Source organism: Cibotium barometz, chromosome 49 (assembly GCF_041138505.1).
Source record: "Cibotium barometz isolate CiBa-2024 chromosome 49, ASM4113850v1, whole genome shotgun sequence".
Taxonomy (NCBI): Eukaryota; Viridiplantae; Streptophyta; class Polypodiopsida; order Cyatheales; family Cibotiaceae; genus Cibotium; species Cibotium barometz.
The window spans coordinates 32,879,875-32,891,960 of NC_141094.1; the positions used below are offsets into that span (position 1 = coordinate 32,879,875).

General features: G+C 38.1%; 2 pseudogenes; both read left to right on the plus strand.

The window, feature by feature from the left end:
* The first annotated feature begins 1,710 nt into the window (after window positions 1-1,710).
* LOC147610500 (3-ketoacyl-CoA synthase 1-like) lies at window positions 1,711-2,527 on the plus strand (annotated as a pseudogene).
* Window positions 2,463-3,221, plus strand: LOC147610501 (3-ketoacyl-CoA synthase 13 pseudogene; annotated as a pseudogene).
* Window positions 3,222-12,086: the final 8,865 nt, after the last annotated feature.

Genomic DNA, 12,086 nt, shown 5'->3' on the forward strand with positions numbered 1-12,086 from the left:
CTCAGCTATTGTGCCCACCCCCCAATACAAAGTGTTAGGTACATAAACTTAGCGACAATGAGGTCACGATGTATCTTGTTTTTATTACGAATGCTATATCTTTTTTAACTTTAAGGCTTCCTGACATGATGTATTATTCATTTGTGACACATCTTGGTGTGTGACAACCATATTCAAGTGTACATTTGTTTGGGTGGCTCAACAACTTTAGGCAATAGTACATAGTAATAACAACCCAGCTAATACTGACATCCTAGTATCGTAATAATATTAGTGCAAAAAATAACCGAATGTGAATGGCATGCCTTCACTCATGCGGCAATACTTACACCCATTGTCATTGTAGGCAATGCTATTTTACACCACTATTATTGCCGATGGGCTCCTTCATGCTAAAAAGAGGCCACCCATTATGAGAACAAAACATTGTTGCTATCATTCAAAGGTAAATAACCCAATATTTCTAAGGTCTTTACTAAAGTTCTTGAATGTTCCACTTGAATAATTATTGATTTAGCATTAATCACAAATGTTGATCCCTATTCAATTAATAAATATGTAATATTGAAAATTTAAAAAGTGTGGAAATAGAACTTATAACATTTTCTCTGGTAGGGGCTAGCCTATCGATGGAGCATTACTCTCCTTTGTGATACGGGTCACGTGAGTTCAATTCGACTCACCCCCTTAGCACACTGACACATGTGTGATGTAAAAAATAAAACAAATCCCTCTTGCAAAAAAAAAAACATGTTCCCAGAGTCCCTTCTCTCCCTCCCCCCCCCAAAAAAAAAGTAATTAAAAGTCGAATAACTTCGAACATATTAATGGGCAAAATGAAGATAACTTAATTAATAATAAGTTAAAACCTCTTTTTTAAGGTGAAAAGTTGGCATTGATAAATAGGAGTGCAAGGAGGAGCTTTAAGTTATGGGGCCACATCATGGTTTCTTTCATGTATATGCACAATGCACATTGCAAAATAAAAAACAAAAAGGGCCCGTTATTTCTTGGGGCTAGATCTAGAATTAAAAATATTAAAAAAAGGAAGAAACTATAAAGGCGTTAGAAGCTTAGTAATAGGACCTAGAATAGGTTAGTAATTAATTCTTTTAGACGTTAGAGAAAGCCTTGTAATCATGAATTTTTCAATATTATTTCAAGGAGTCAAGAATTAGAATAAAAAAAATAAATTTGTGAAGAGGTTTGTTTCAACTAGTGCTCAACCCGCGCGTTGCTGTGGTATGTAAAAGACATTGAGAAGCGAAACGCAGGAATGAAAGCCGGAATACAAAGGGTCAAAAACGACAACATCACATGCTGATAGATAATAGCAATCGAAAAGATTTTTTCTTCTTATTTTTTAAAAATCTAGGTTTTCTCTTTTCTGTCGTGACTCCTCTCCTTTGTACCTTAATTGTCGATGGTTAATATGTAATAAATATACACACCTATTTTTTTTTGAGTGGGCGCTTTTTTTTTTTTTTTTTGGAGCGATGCAAAACGTCCCCCAACCACCAGCTCTAGCGTCACTCTTTTTACTACTAATTATTTCCTGTCCGGTCAACCACCCCATACCTATATATTGACTTGCTCCTCAGCCACTCTATGCTTCATAGGGTTTCTGGACAGTATTCCTTGTCAAGCCCCCTCTCTCTCTTTTAGATTTCTCACGAAATCCCTCACTGAGAGCGCTCTCTCTCTCTCTCTCTCTCTCTCTTTCACCCACACACGCGCACAGTGACTGCATAGCCATGTTATCTCACGAAATTCTCCCCTCTGCCTCTCTACGGGAAGCCCTGCAGCACATAATTGATCAGCAGCTCTACCATGCAGATTGGAGCCTAGGAGCCCTAACGCTAGTGCTTGCCATGCTGCTCTCTCTGATTTTATACGTCCACTTGGTGAGGAAGACCTCTGTATACCTGATTGACTACAGTTGTGCCAAGTACAACGATGAGAACAAGACAAGCTTGGAGGTGCTGCAGTATTTCTTGCAGGAGATCGGCACCATAGCGGAGAAGGACATGCTTTTCCAAGCCAAGGTCTTCTTGAAGTCTGGCATAGGGGAGGAGGCATATGTGCCAAGGGCCAGTCTAGAGAGAGGCCGGTGGCGCGTGCGCATGCAAGACTTACATGAACAAGCCCACACACTTGTTGCGGGCGCTGTGGATGAATTGCTTAAGAAAACCGGCGTCCTGCCTCAGGAGCTTGATATTGTAGTCGTTAACAGTGGCGTCTTTAACCCCACCCCTTCCTTAACTTCAATGCTCGTCAACTGCTTCAACATGAGACCTGATGTGAAGACATTCCACCTTGGTGGCATGGGCTGCAGCGCTGGCCTTATCTCTGTTGATTTGGCTAAGGATTTGCTTCGAGTTTATAAACATGCAGCTAGATATGCATTAGTAGCTAGCACGGAAGTGCTCCAAGGTCTCTATGATGGCAAGGAGAGGTCCATGATGGTCACTAACTGCTTGTTTCGGGCGGCTGGCAATGCCCTGTTGCTCTCCAACAGAAGGAAAGATAAGAGCAGAGCCAAGCTCGAGCTGCTGCATCTTGTGAGGGTGAATGCTGCAGCCCAAGATGAAGCCCACAATGTTGTAGTTGTGAAAGAAGATGAAGATGGTGTGCCTGGAGCTCAATTGAGTGCTCAACTGATCAACGTGGCTGGCAACGCTCTTAGAAGCAATATAAAGAAATTGGCTCCAAAAGTGTTACCGCTGGGTGAGCTATGTAAGGCTGGTTTGAGTGTAATAAAGGGTAACGTGTTTAAGATGAAGGATGTGAAGCCATATGTGCCCAATTTCAAGCTAGCTTTTGATCACTTCTGCATTCATCCAGGTGGAAAGCCAGTGATAGAAGGGGTGGGCAAGAGCCTGAGCTTGAGTGCATATGATATAGAGCCTTCTCTGATGTCTCTTCACAGGTTTGGCAACACTTCATCTTCAGGGGTATGGTATATATTGGCCTATTGTGAGGCTAAGAAGAGGCTTCAAAAAGGTGATAAGGTGTGGCAAATTGGGTTGGGCTCAGGCTTCAAGTGCAATACTGCAGTGTGGAGAGTATTGAAGACTCTGGATAGACCCATCTTAGAAGGGCAAAACCCTTGGCACGATTGTATTCACCGCTACCCTGTACTGGACGACCTCCCTAACCTTCCCCATGTCCATAGCTTCATGGACTTCATTAAGAACAAAGGACTCAAACCAAGCACCTAGGGAGCTAAGTTCTAACCTAAGATCTAGGGAGCTAAGTTCTAACCTAAGATGTGTAGTTGTTATAATCAAAGGTTATCTTTTTGTTGGTCTACTACTACGTATCTTATGATTACACACTATGGTACTGGTCTCAATTATACTAAAACACGTGACTTCTAAGTCCCCAAATATGCTTTGATAGTGTGATCAGTCAATCTGTTTGTGGAGAAGGATCTTGGTCCTAAAGTGGAGATAAAATTATTGAAGTGTTTGTACCCAAACTAAGAAATTGAAGTGTTTGTATGTACCCAAACTAAGAATTTGAAGTGTTTGTATGTACCCAAACTAAGAATTTGAAGCGTTATAAGAGGAGGAGCCTCTTGTTTTGATCCTTCGAAATCATCACTTTCCAATGTGACATTTCGTATCTTCAAAAGAAAATAAAACAGGCTGCCATTGCACAGACTACCCAAGTACTATTTAGCTCTCTCTCTCTCTCTCTCTCTCTCTCTCTCTCTCTCTCTCTCTCTCTCTCTCTCTCTCTCTCTCTCTCGTGCACTATCTCATTTGAATGCATGAAGGAATAGGTGCTGCAGTATGTCGACTCCTAAGAACTTTGGTTGATCTTCTATGCATTAAAGGGCTTGAAGGGAAAATTTAAACTTATGTTTATTATAGCTTGACAATTCCCACAGGTAATAAACTCAATTAGAACTTCTTCCTTTGAGCTAAACCTGATATATATCCATAAATGAAGTAGTGGATGATCGACACATGGGGCAACATAGATAAGATTAGCTGATGCGGCTATCACATCAATAGTTTGAAAGGTTGTTGAAAGGAGGAGTTCATGTAGCTGCACACTAGGATCTACCACTAAATGAAAGTATTGAATAATGAAGTGGGCACAATTTACTCACCCATGCCTTTGTTGCATGTAATCATGGGATAGAGGTAGAATGGTATGACTGTGCCCAGCATAGAGATTCGAGGGTAGTCAGCCAAGACAGTTTAGATGTAAAAGAGGAGTAGGATATTACCCCCAACATAGGTCTAGAGCATAGGGGGATGGTGGTGGAAAAAAGGTTTCTTCAAACAAGGGCATCTGAGGAGCAATAGATGATCATGTCCAATGATGATCATGTCCAATTGGAAGCAACAACTTGAGAGTAGAAATGTAGCATTGAAGATAGAGCTTGAGGCTGTAAAAACTATACAGTCAGATGCACAGAAGAAAGTGGCCTCATTATAATTCACATCAGAGTGGGTCACTGAAATAAGATTCACAGTGCTTAGCAAACCTTAAGTGCCACAAGAGCAGCAATGCAACTAGAATTGATCACACACTTGGCTAGCTTTGAGGCAGAATTGAAAATGGACAATGACAACCTAGACCAATCTATAAGAGGTCCTATGTGCATTGAAGAGAAGCTGGTTTCAAAAAATAGTTCTACGCATATAGGTACCATGCATACTACAATGGATCTAGAGTATGTATATTCACTTAAGCTACGTATTCATCTGTATAATTTACTTGATAGATTTAGATGTTATATATTCACTTAAGCTACATATTAGTCTGCATGATTTACTTGATGGATTTAGAGTTCATATTATACTCATGCAAATAGACATATCAAACTATGAAATTTGCAATGTATCTCTTGAAAACATGCTACACCTTCTTTTGTGGGGAAAGGATGTACACAACAATTGTCAGAGAGTGTACTGGACAGGTAAGAGGGAGGAAGAAAGAGCAGGTAGCAGCTTGCTACTATTGGCTACTCATGTCAAGACAAAAAGAGGGAGGGAGAGAGAGAGCATAGCCAAAGCATAGACCTCTGTGTGTGTGTGTGTGAGAGAGAGAGAGAGAGAGAGAGAGAGAGAGAGAGAGAGAGAGAGAGAGAGAGAGAGAGAGAGAGAGAGAGAGAAAGAACATAGCCATAGAGAATGCCAAGTGTTGCCTATTCCTTTGAGATAGAGAATGCCAAGTGCTGCCTATTCCTTTGAGAGCATAATGGTTGTATCGAGCAGGATTCCTCTTCACTTGCCTCACAACTGTCACATTATGGGATTGAACTGATTAGTAATATCCAAAGATTCTATTCCAATTGAAGCATAGGGCTCCATTATGAATTTATGTCTTACTTGGCATGGATGAAATTTACTTGTAAAGGATACAATAGTTCAAAAAATAGTTCTAGACATATAGGTAGTATGAATACTATAATAAGACCATATTGGAGAATTTGGGAAAATCCCAAGACTTTGGAAATTTTCTTTTCAATCTACTTTTTGGTGTGTCCTAAGCATACAAACTCGAAAGTTGTCAGAGAATGTGTATTTAGAACCTACTATTTAAGCTCTTTCTAATGATATGTCATATGACGGGGTTATGACAAAATCTTAAAAAGGTTCACCATGGTCCCCTTTTTATAATCTTGGAAAATGGGAATTGGGATTTTTCCAAATTCTCTCATATGGTGTTTAATGGATTTAGAGTACATATATTCACTTAAACTACATATTAATCTATATGATTTACTTAATGGATTTAGATTTCATATATTCACACAAATAGATAGATAAAACTATGAAATTTGCAATGTATTTAGAAAACATGCTACACCTTCTTTTGTGGGGAAAGGATCTACATAATCAAGAAAATGTATTGGATAGGTGAGAGGGAGGAAGAGAGAGCACTACAACACATCCAGATCATATTAGCCTTTTTGCAGCGTTTTTGGAAGGAAAATATCGGGGGCTTTCACAATGCTAAGCAGCGAGTTGTCACTGTGCTCCTGCAATGTTTTCACATTCGTCACCAACGCTTTTTACAGTGAAAAATCGTTGCTTAGCAACATATATAGCAGCGAAAAAACACTACTATACAGTAAAAATATCCCTTTTTTTCGCTACATAGTTTAATCTTTTGAATATATTAAACTTGTACTCTGAGTTTTTTTGTAGGTTTATGCCTTATCTATGACTTCTACCTCTCCTACCCTATCCTCCTCAAGCTCAAGCAAGGGATGTCTACTCTTTTCCTTTATCTCCTATGTAAACAAGCTTTCCATGAAAGCTTTCTTGTGAGTATTTCCTTTCTCTTCCCTCCCTTTTCAGGTTTTCTTTTCTTCTTTTTCCCTTCTTATTGAAGCTTAACCATTACGAGTAATTTCCCTAATTAAAACCTCTCCATTAAAGCTTCATATGGTAAGAGACCTTGATTTTTCTTAACTTGGTTTAATTTTGTAGGTTTTCAACACATACAAGCATTACAAGAGATCTCTTTCTTGTGTGTTTCTCCTTTCACGCTTTTACACATTTATAGGGTTTATAAATTTTAGGGCTTTTAAGATTAGGGTTTGTTATTAATACTTTATTTTCTGAATTTGGTTTGATTTTGTAGGTTTTCAACACATACAAGTCTCACAAGGCAAGAGATCTCTTTCTTGTATGTTTCTTCTCTTATCCTTTTACATGTTATAGGGTTTGTAAGTTTAGGGTTTGTTATTTTTTAAAATACTCTATGGATAGCATTTGGAGAGCTATGCTTCTCTCAAGAGATGGCCATATGCCTTAGCCTCATGCATGTGACTTATGCATTAGCCATATGCATAAGGCCATGTGTATAAGCTTTATGCCAGTAGCTTCCAATGCATGCTGACTTAGGCATGCTGCTAGCTTCTAATGCATGCCGGTAGCTACCTAGGCATGCTCTATAGATAGCTTTTAGAGAGCTATGCTTCTCTCAACAAGAGATGGCCATATGCCTTAGCCTCATGCAGAATGAGACTTATGCATTAGCCATATGCATAAGCTTTATGCCGGTAGCTTCCTACGCATGATGGTATAAGCTTCCAATGCATATAGCTACCAGTGCATGCTGGTAGCTTCTAATGCATGCAAGTAGCTACCTAGGCATGCTGGTAGCTTCCAATGCATGCGAGTAGCTACCTAGGCATGCCGGTAGTTTCCAATGCATGCGAGAAGCTTCCAACGCATGCCAGTAGCTACCTACGCATGCCGCTGGTAGCTTCCAATGCATGCCGGTAGCTACCTAGGCATGTCAGTAGCCTTATGCATTAGCCATATGCATTAGCCTTATAAATTAGCCGTATGCACAAGGCCATATGCATAAGCCTCATGTATTGGAGTTTTCATAAGAGTTTTAAGTATTTGTAAGTTTTCTTGTATAGATGACAAATAACTTGCGGCGCGATGCTACACGTGAAGGAGGAGTTGATATCCCAGCAATATTTGTAAGTATATATTAGCCTCAAACTATATCTTATCTTTTAATTAAAGAAGGCTGTCTTAAATAACAACATAATTGTAATGTTCAGTTGTTTGTATGTCTATAGCTTGAAGCAGTGGACTGCCCCAAAAGGGTGCAAGATGAAGGATATACGGTTATTACTAGAGGACATTCTTGGCAAGCATGGCAAGTAAGTACATTCCTAAACCCTAAATCGCTTTTTTTACAAAAGTACATTCCTAAACCCTAAACCGCTTTGTTTTTACAAAACTTATTTTCACTCGTGTAGTTTTATTGTGTTTTAGGATCATGTTACTAGAAATGGTTGTGCAAATGTCCAAGCAAGAAGCAATGGAAATGTGAGAAGCAAAGGGCGTGGAGCTGTAAGGAACAATGATCATCGCAATTCATGAGATACAAACCCCCTCAATGTAGCCCCTAGCTCCATAGATTTTCATTATGCATTATCTTGTATATGAGCTTTTTGGAATCACATGCTTATGTAATTCTGCCAAGTATTGTAATTGAATTTCGACATTCCTAAAACCATGAATTGCAATTGTCCTTTTTTTTTTGTATTTGTCAAGCTTTACATTACTCTTGTCCATGACGATGAGTAGGACATGAAGTTGTGTTAGTTTTACTATGTCTATTAGAAAAAAAAGAGCTGGGCAGAGATTGGAGAGTCCTGTGCAGACTCCCTAGTCTACCCTAGCTTTTTTTCCTATGCAGTACATTCATTACTCAGCAGTACATATAACAACAATATTTTATTGTGGAGAAGTGAAATATCGCTGCTATTTTTGATGCTAAGTAGCAAACCCATTGTTGTAAAAGTAGTAGCTTTTTTTAGCAGCGAAATGGGCTCGACATCTCCATACCCTTCTAGTTATAAAAGCGCTGCTATTTTCACTGCTGAACCCTCATTCTATTGTAGTGGAGTAGGTAGCAGCTTGTGTGTGTGTGTGTGTGTGTGTGTGTGTGTGTGTGTGAGAGAGAGAGAGAGAGAGAGAGAGAGAGAGAGAGAGAGAGAGAGAGAGAGAGAGAGAGAGAGAGAGAGAGAGAGAGAGAGAGAGCAATCCATGTTGCGCATGATACTTTGAGCTAAGGGAATCTAAGGGAAACCAAAAACCAATTTTGCTAATGGAACCTGTGATCTTTTCCTCGATGTAGGGATTGAATTCTTAACTCAAATTTTCTTTAGGTCGACAAAAGTTTTTAGCTTAATCTTTTTTTAGCATGAAAATATTTAGGAACTAGTACTTTATTTTTCTTTTTCCAAAAAAAAGTACTTTTGTGGACACCCTTTCATGCTTTCACCCTATTATTTTACCCTTCATTTACCTAAAGGGTAAAAGCATGGTAAGGTGGACCAAAAACTAGTGTCCCAGACAACACTACTTTTCACTAGATTTTAGTGCTTTAAGCATGTCCAAATGCATCAAACAAAACAAATCAAGTGCTTTTACATAATTTTAAGGCTTGACATGTATAAAAGCACTTGGTTTTTTTACAAAAAAGAAGTACTTATGTTTTTAAGGAGTGCTCTAAAATAGTGCTATAAAGGACAAAAAGTAATCCACCTTACCATGTTTTTACCCTCAAAGCTTAATCAATGAGGGATGAAATAAGCTTTAATAAAGATAAAGAGAGCACTATTTACCTTAAGAAAGCACCAAGATTCCATAAACCAAATGTGCTATTTGTAGTAGCAAGGGCGAGGGGGGGAGAGAGCAAATTAAATCCACACCTAAGATATAGCCTACAAGAGGAAGAGCGTGAGGAATAAAGAGAGAGAGACAGGTGAATGCCCTCATCAGACATGATTATCCTATATTCAAGCCACCATTGTATAGCTAAGAGATGGATGTTGTTTGCTACTGTGACCAGTGTTCCTTCTTTGTTGTTTTTGGTTGTTAACTCATACAGTTACAATAGTATATCAGGTTGACAAAAGATTCTTGTTCTCTAACTCCTACTTTAGTTCTCTTCTCCATAGTAATATGCTTCCTATTCTCCAACAATAGAGCTAGCATCACAGCTAGCATAACCTAAATGTTTCTATAAACTAACAAGATAGCTACAAATCCATGCTGGCGTCAGTACATAGCTCTGTGTGTGTGTGTGTGTGTGTGTGTGTGTGAGAGAGAGAGAGAGAGAGAGAGAGAGAGAGAGAGAGAGAGAGAAGTTCATGAAATTGTGGGGGGCTAATGGACGTGGAAGAGAGAGGGGGGAATTACAAAAAGGTGGCAAGTACTTCTTTATTTTGAATAAGAGAGGTAGTTACTTTTCAAATTTAAGGTGCTTTTCAAGTAGCCAAAAGAAATGTCTAAGACACTACTTTTGTGTCCACATTAGCATGCTACCACCCCTATGCATGGCTCATGTTGAAGGATTCATGCATATGATATGAATTATCTCTATATCACCTTGAGTCCTTACCTTTGTGACCTCTTACAATGGTATTCTGGAACCAGGTAGTAGGGAAGCCTCAAAAAAGAAGACCTCTAGTTTTTTTTTCTTTTTTTTTGAAGAAAATGATTTCATATACCAACACTCCACATAGACCAAAGAAAACCTAACTTGTACCATCTTAGAGCTAGGCCAATAAGATATACATTTTTTGCATAAATACAAAATGTAGCCAGGGGGTAGTCTATACAATTATAGACTAAAAGGGGAATATCTTGTGGTTATTGTCAATAACATACTTGATATTCCCAAGAAACTACCATGCCCAACCATAAACAAGCAAGCCTATAGTAAAGAGAGAGCTACCCATTAAGAATCCATGAAGGCATCATATGTGGTTGATGGTATTCATGAGAAATATTTTTTTTGTAATTATGCATAATTAATTGATTAAAAGAGTAAATTTTGGTAAATTTATTTTTATACAAAAAGAGGAATTCCCATGATATTGAGATCCAAGTAATTAAATGGTAAAAGATGAATTTTTGGCATAATTCAAATTATGAGTATTTATCAAAAGTGAAATTTTGAGCATTATTAATTTTATTGGGAAATATGGGTAGAATTGATTTTTGTAAATCCGATGAATCTTTTACTCAAAAAGAAGAATATTGAATATATTTCACTTGAGAAATTTGAGAAAGAATATGAAAATATCCATCGAGAAAAAGTACCTTTAACTAGGTCAAGCAATTGGCAGAAACTTAGAAAAGTCCCATCGGTATTATCCAAATTAGAAACCGGTACTAAATGTGAATGTGATGTGATAAGATGTGAGTGGATGTGATGAGATGTGGATGAGATGTAAATGGATGTGGATGTGAATGTGATGAGATGTGAATGGTGTGATGTGATGTAAATGGATGAGAATGAGATGTGAAGTGATAGATGTGCATGTGAATGAATGGATGTGAATGAGATGTGAAGAATGAATGGATGGATGTGGATAGATGTGAATGTGAATGAATGGATGGATGTGGATAGATATGCATGTGAATGAGTGGATGGATATGGATAGATGTGAATGTGAATGAATGGATGGATGTGGATGAATGAGATGAGATGTGAATGGATGTGATGAGATATGGATAGATGTGGACGTGTTGTATTATGGATGGAATGAATGAGATGTGATGTGGATAGATGTGGACGTGATGTAATGTGGATGGAATGAATGAGATGTGATGTGGATAGATGTGGACGTGATGTAATGTGGATGGAATGAATGAGATGTGATGTGGATAGATGTGGACGTGACGTAATGTGGATGAAATGAATGTGACATGATATGGATGGAATGAATGTGATGTGATAAGGATAGATGTGGATGGAATGTATGCGATGTGATGTGGATGCAATGAATGGGATGGATGTGAGGGTTGTTGCAAGATCAAGGTATCCAGTTTTATCCAGTTTATGCTGGACTGGGACAATGCTTGGAGAGCAAGTTTTGGGGAGCAAGGTACTTAAAATGAGATCGAGCAAATAATAGAAAATACGCTTGCCCTTAAATTAACCCAATATAACTTAAATTAATATAAATTAGTCTAATTAATCAAAATTAATCAAAAATATGATGAAATGATAAAAAATGATCTTTCCATACTTAGAGTGATCCAATTTATTTTTCCATAGATGCACCATTACAAGCACACTAGTCCCTATAGGTTTTATATGATTCACATCAAAAATATATCTTAAAATTTTCTCAAAAAATCAAGTTAAGCTCCATATTATGTGAAGATCTAAGGTACAAAGTGGGAATCTCATATGAGTTTATATGTAAAAGATATTAGCATTTTATGGAATCAGTTCAAATTTGGGACAGGGTGTATACATTGACTTTGTACCTAAGAAAATGAGGACTTTTGACTATCTAATGCTTAATCAAATTATGCAACTATATTTCCAACTTCGAATATGATGTTCCAACAAAAGAACTTGAAACAAAATTCCTTCATTTACTAGGAGAGATTAGCCATTAAAGGTAAACAAATGCCTATTTTTTTACTATTTACAGGGTGCCTGAGTGGACAAAACTACACACCCTGATCTTGCAACCACCCGTGAATGGGTGTGATGAGATATGAATGAATGTGATGAGATGTGAGTGGATGTGATAAGATGTGAATGGATGTGATGAGATGTGAGTGGAT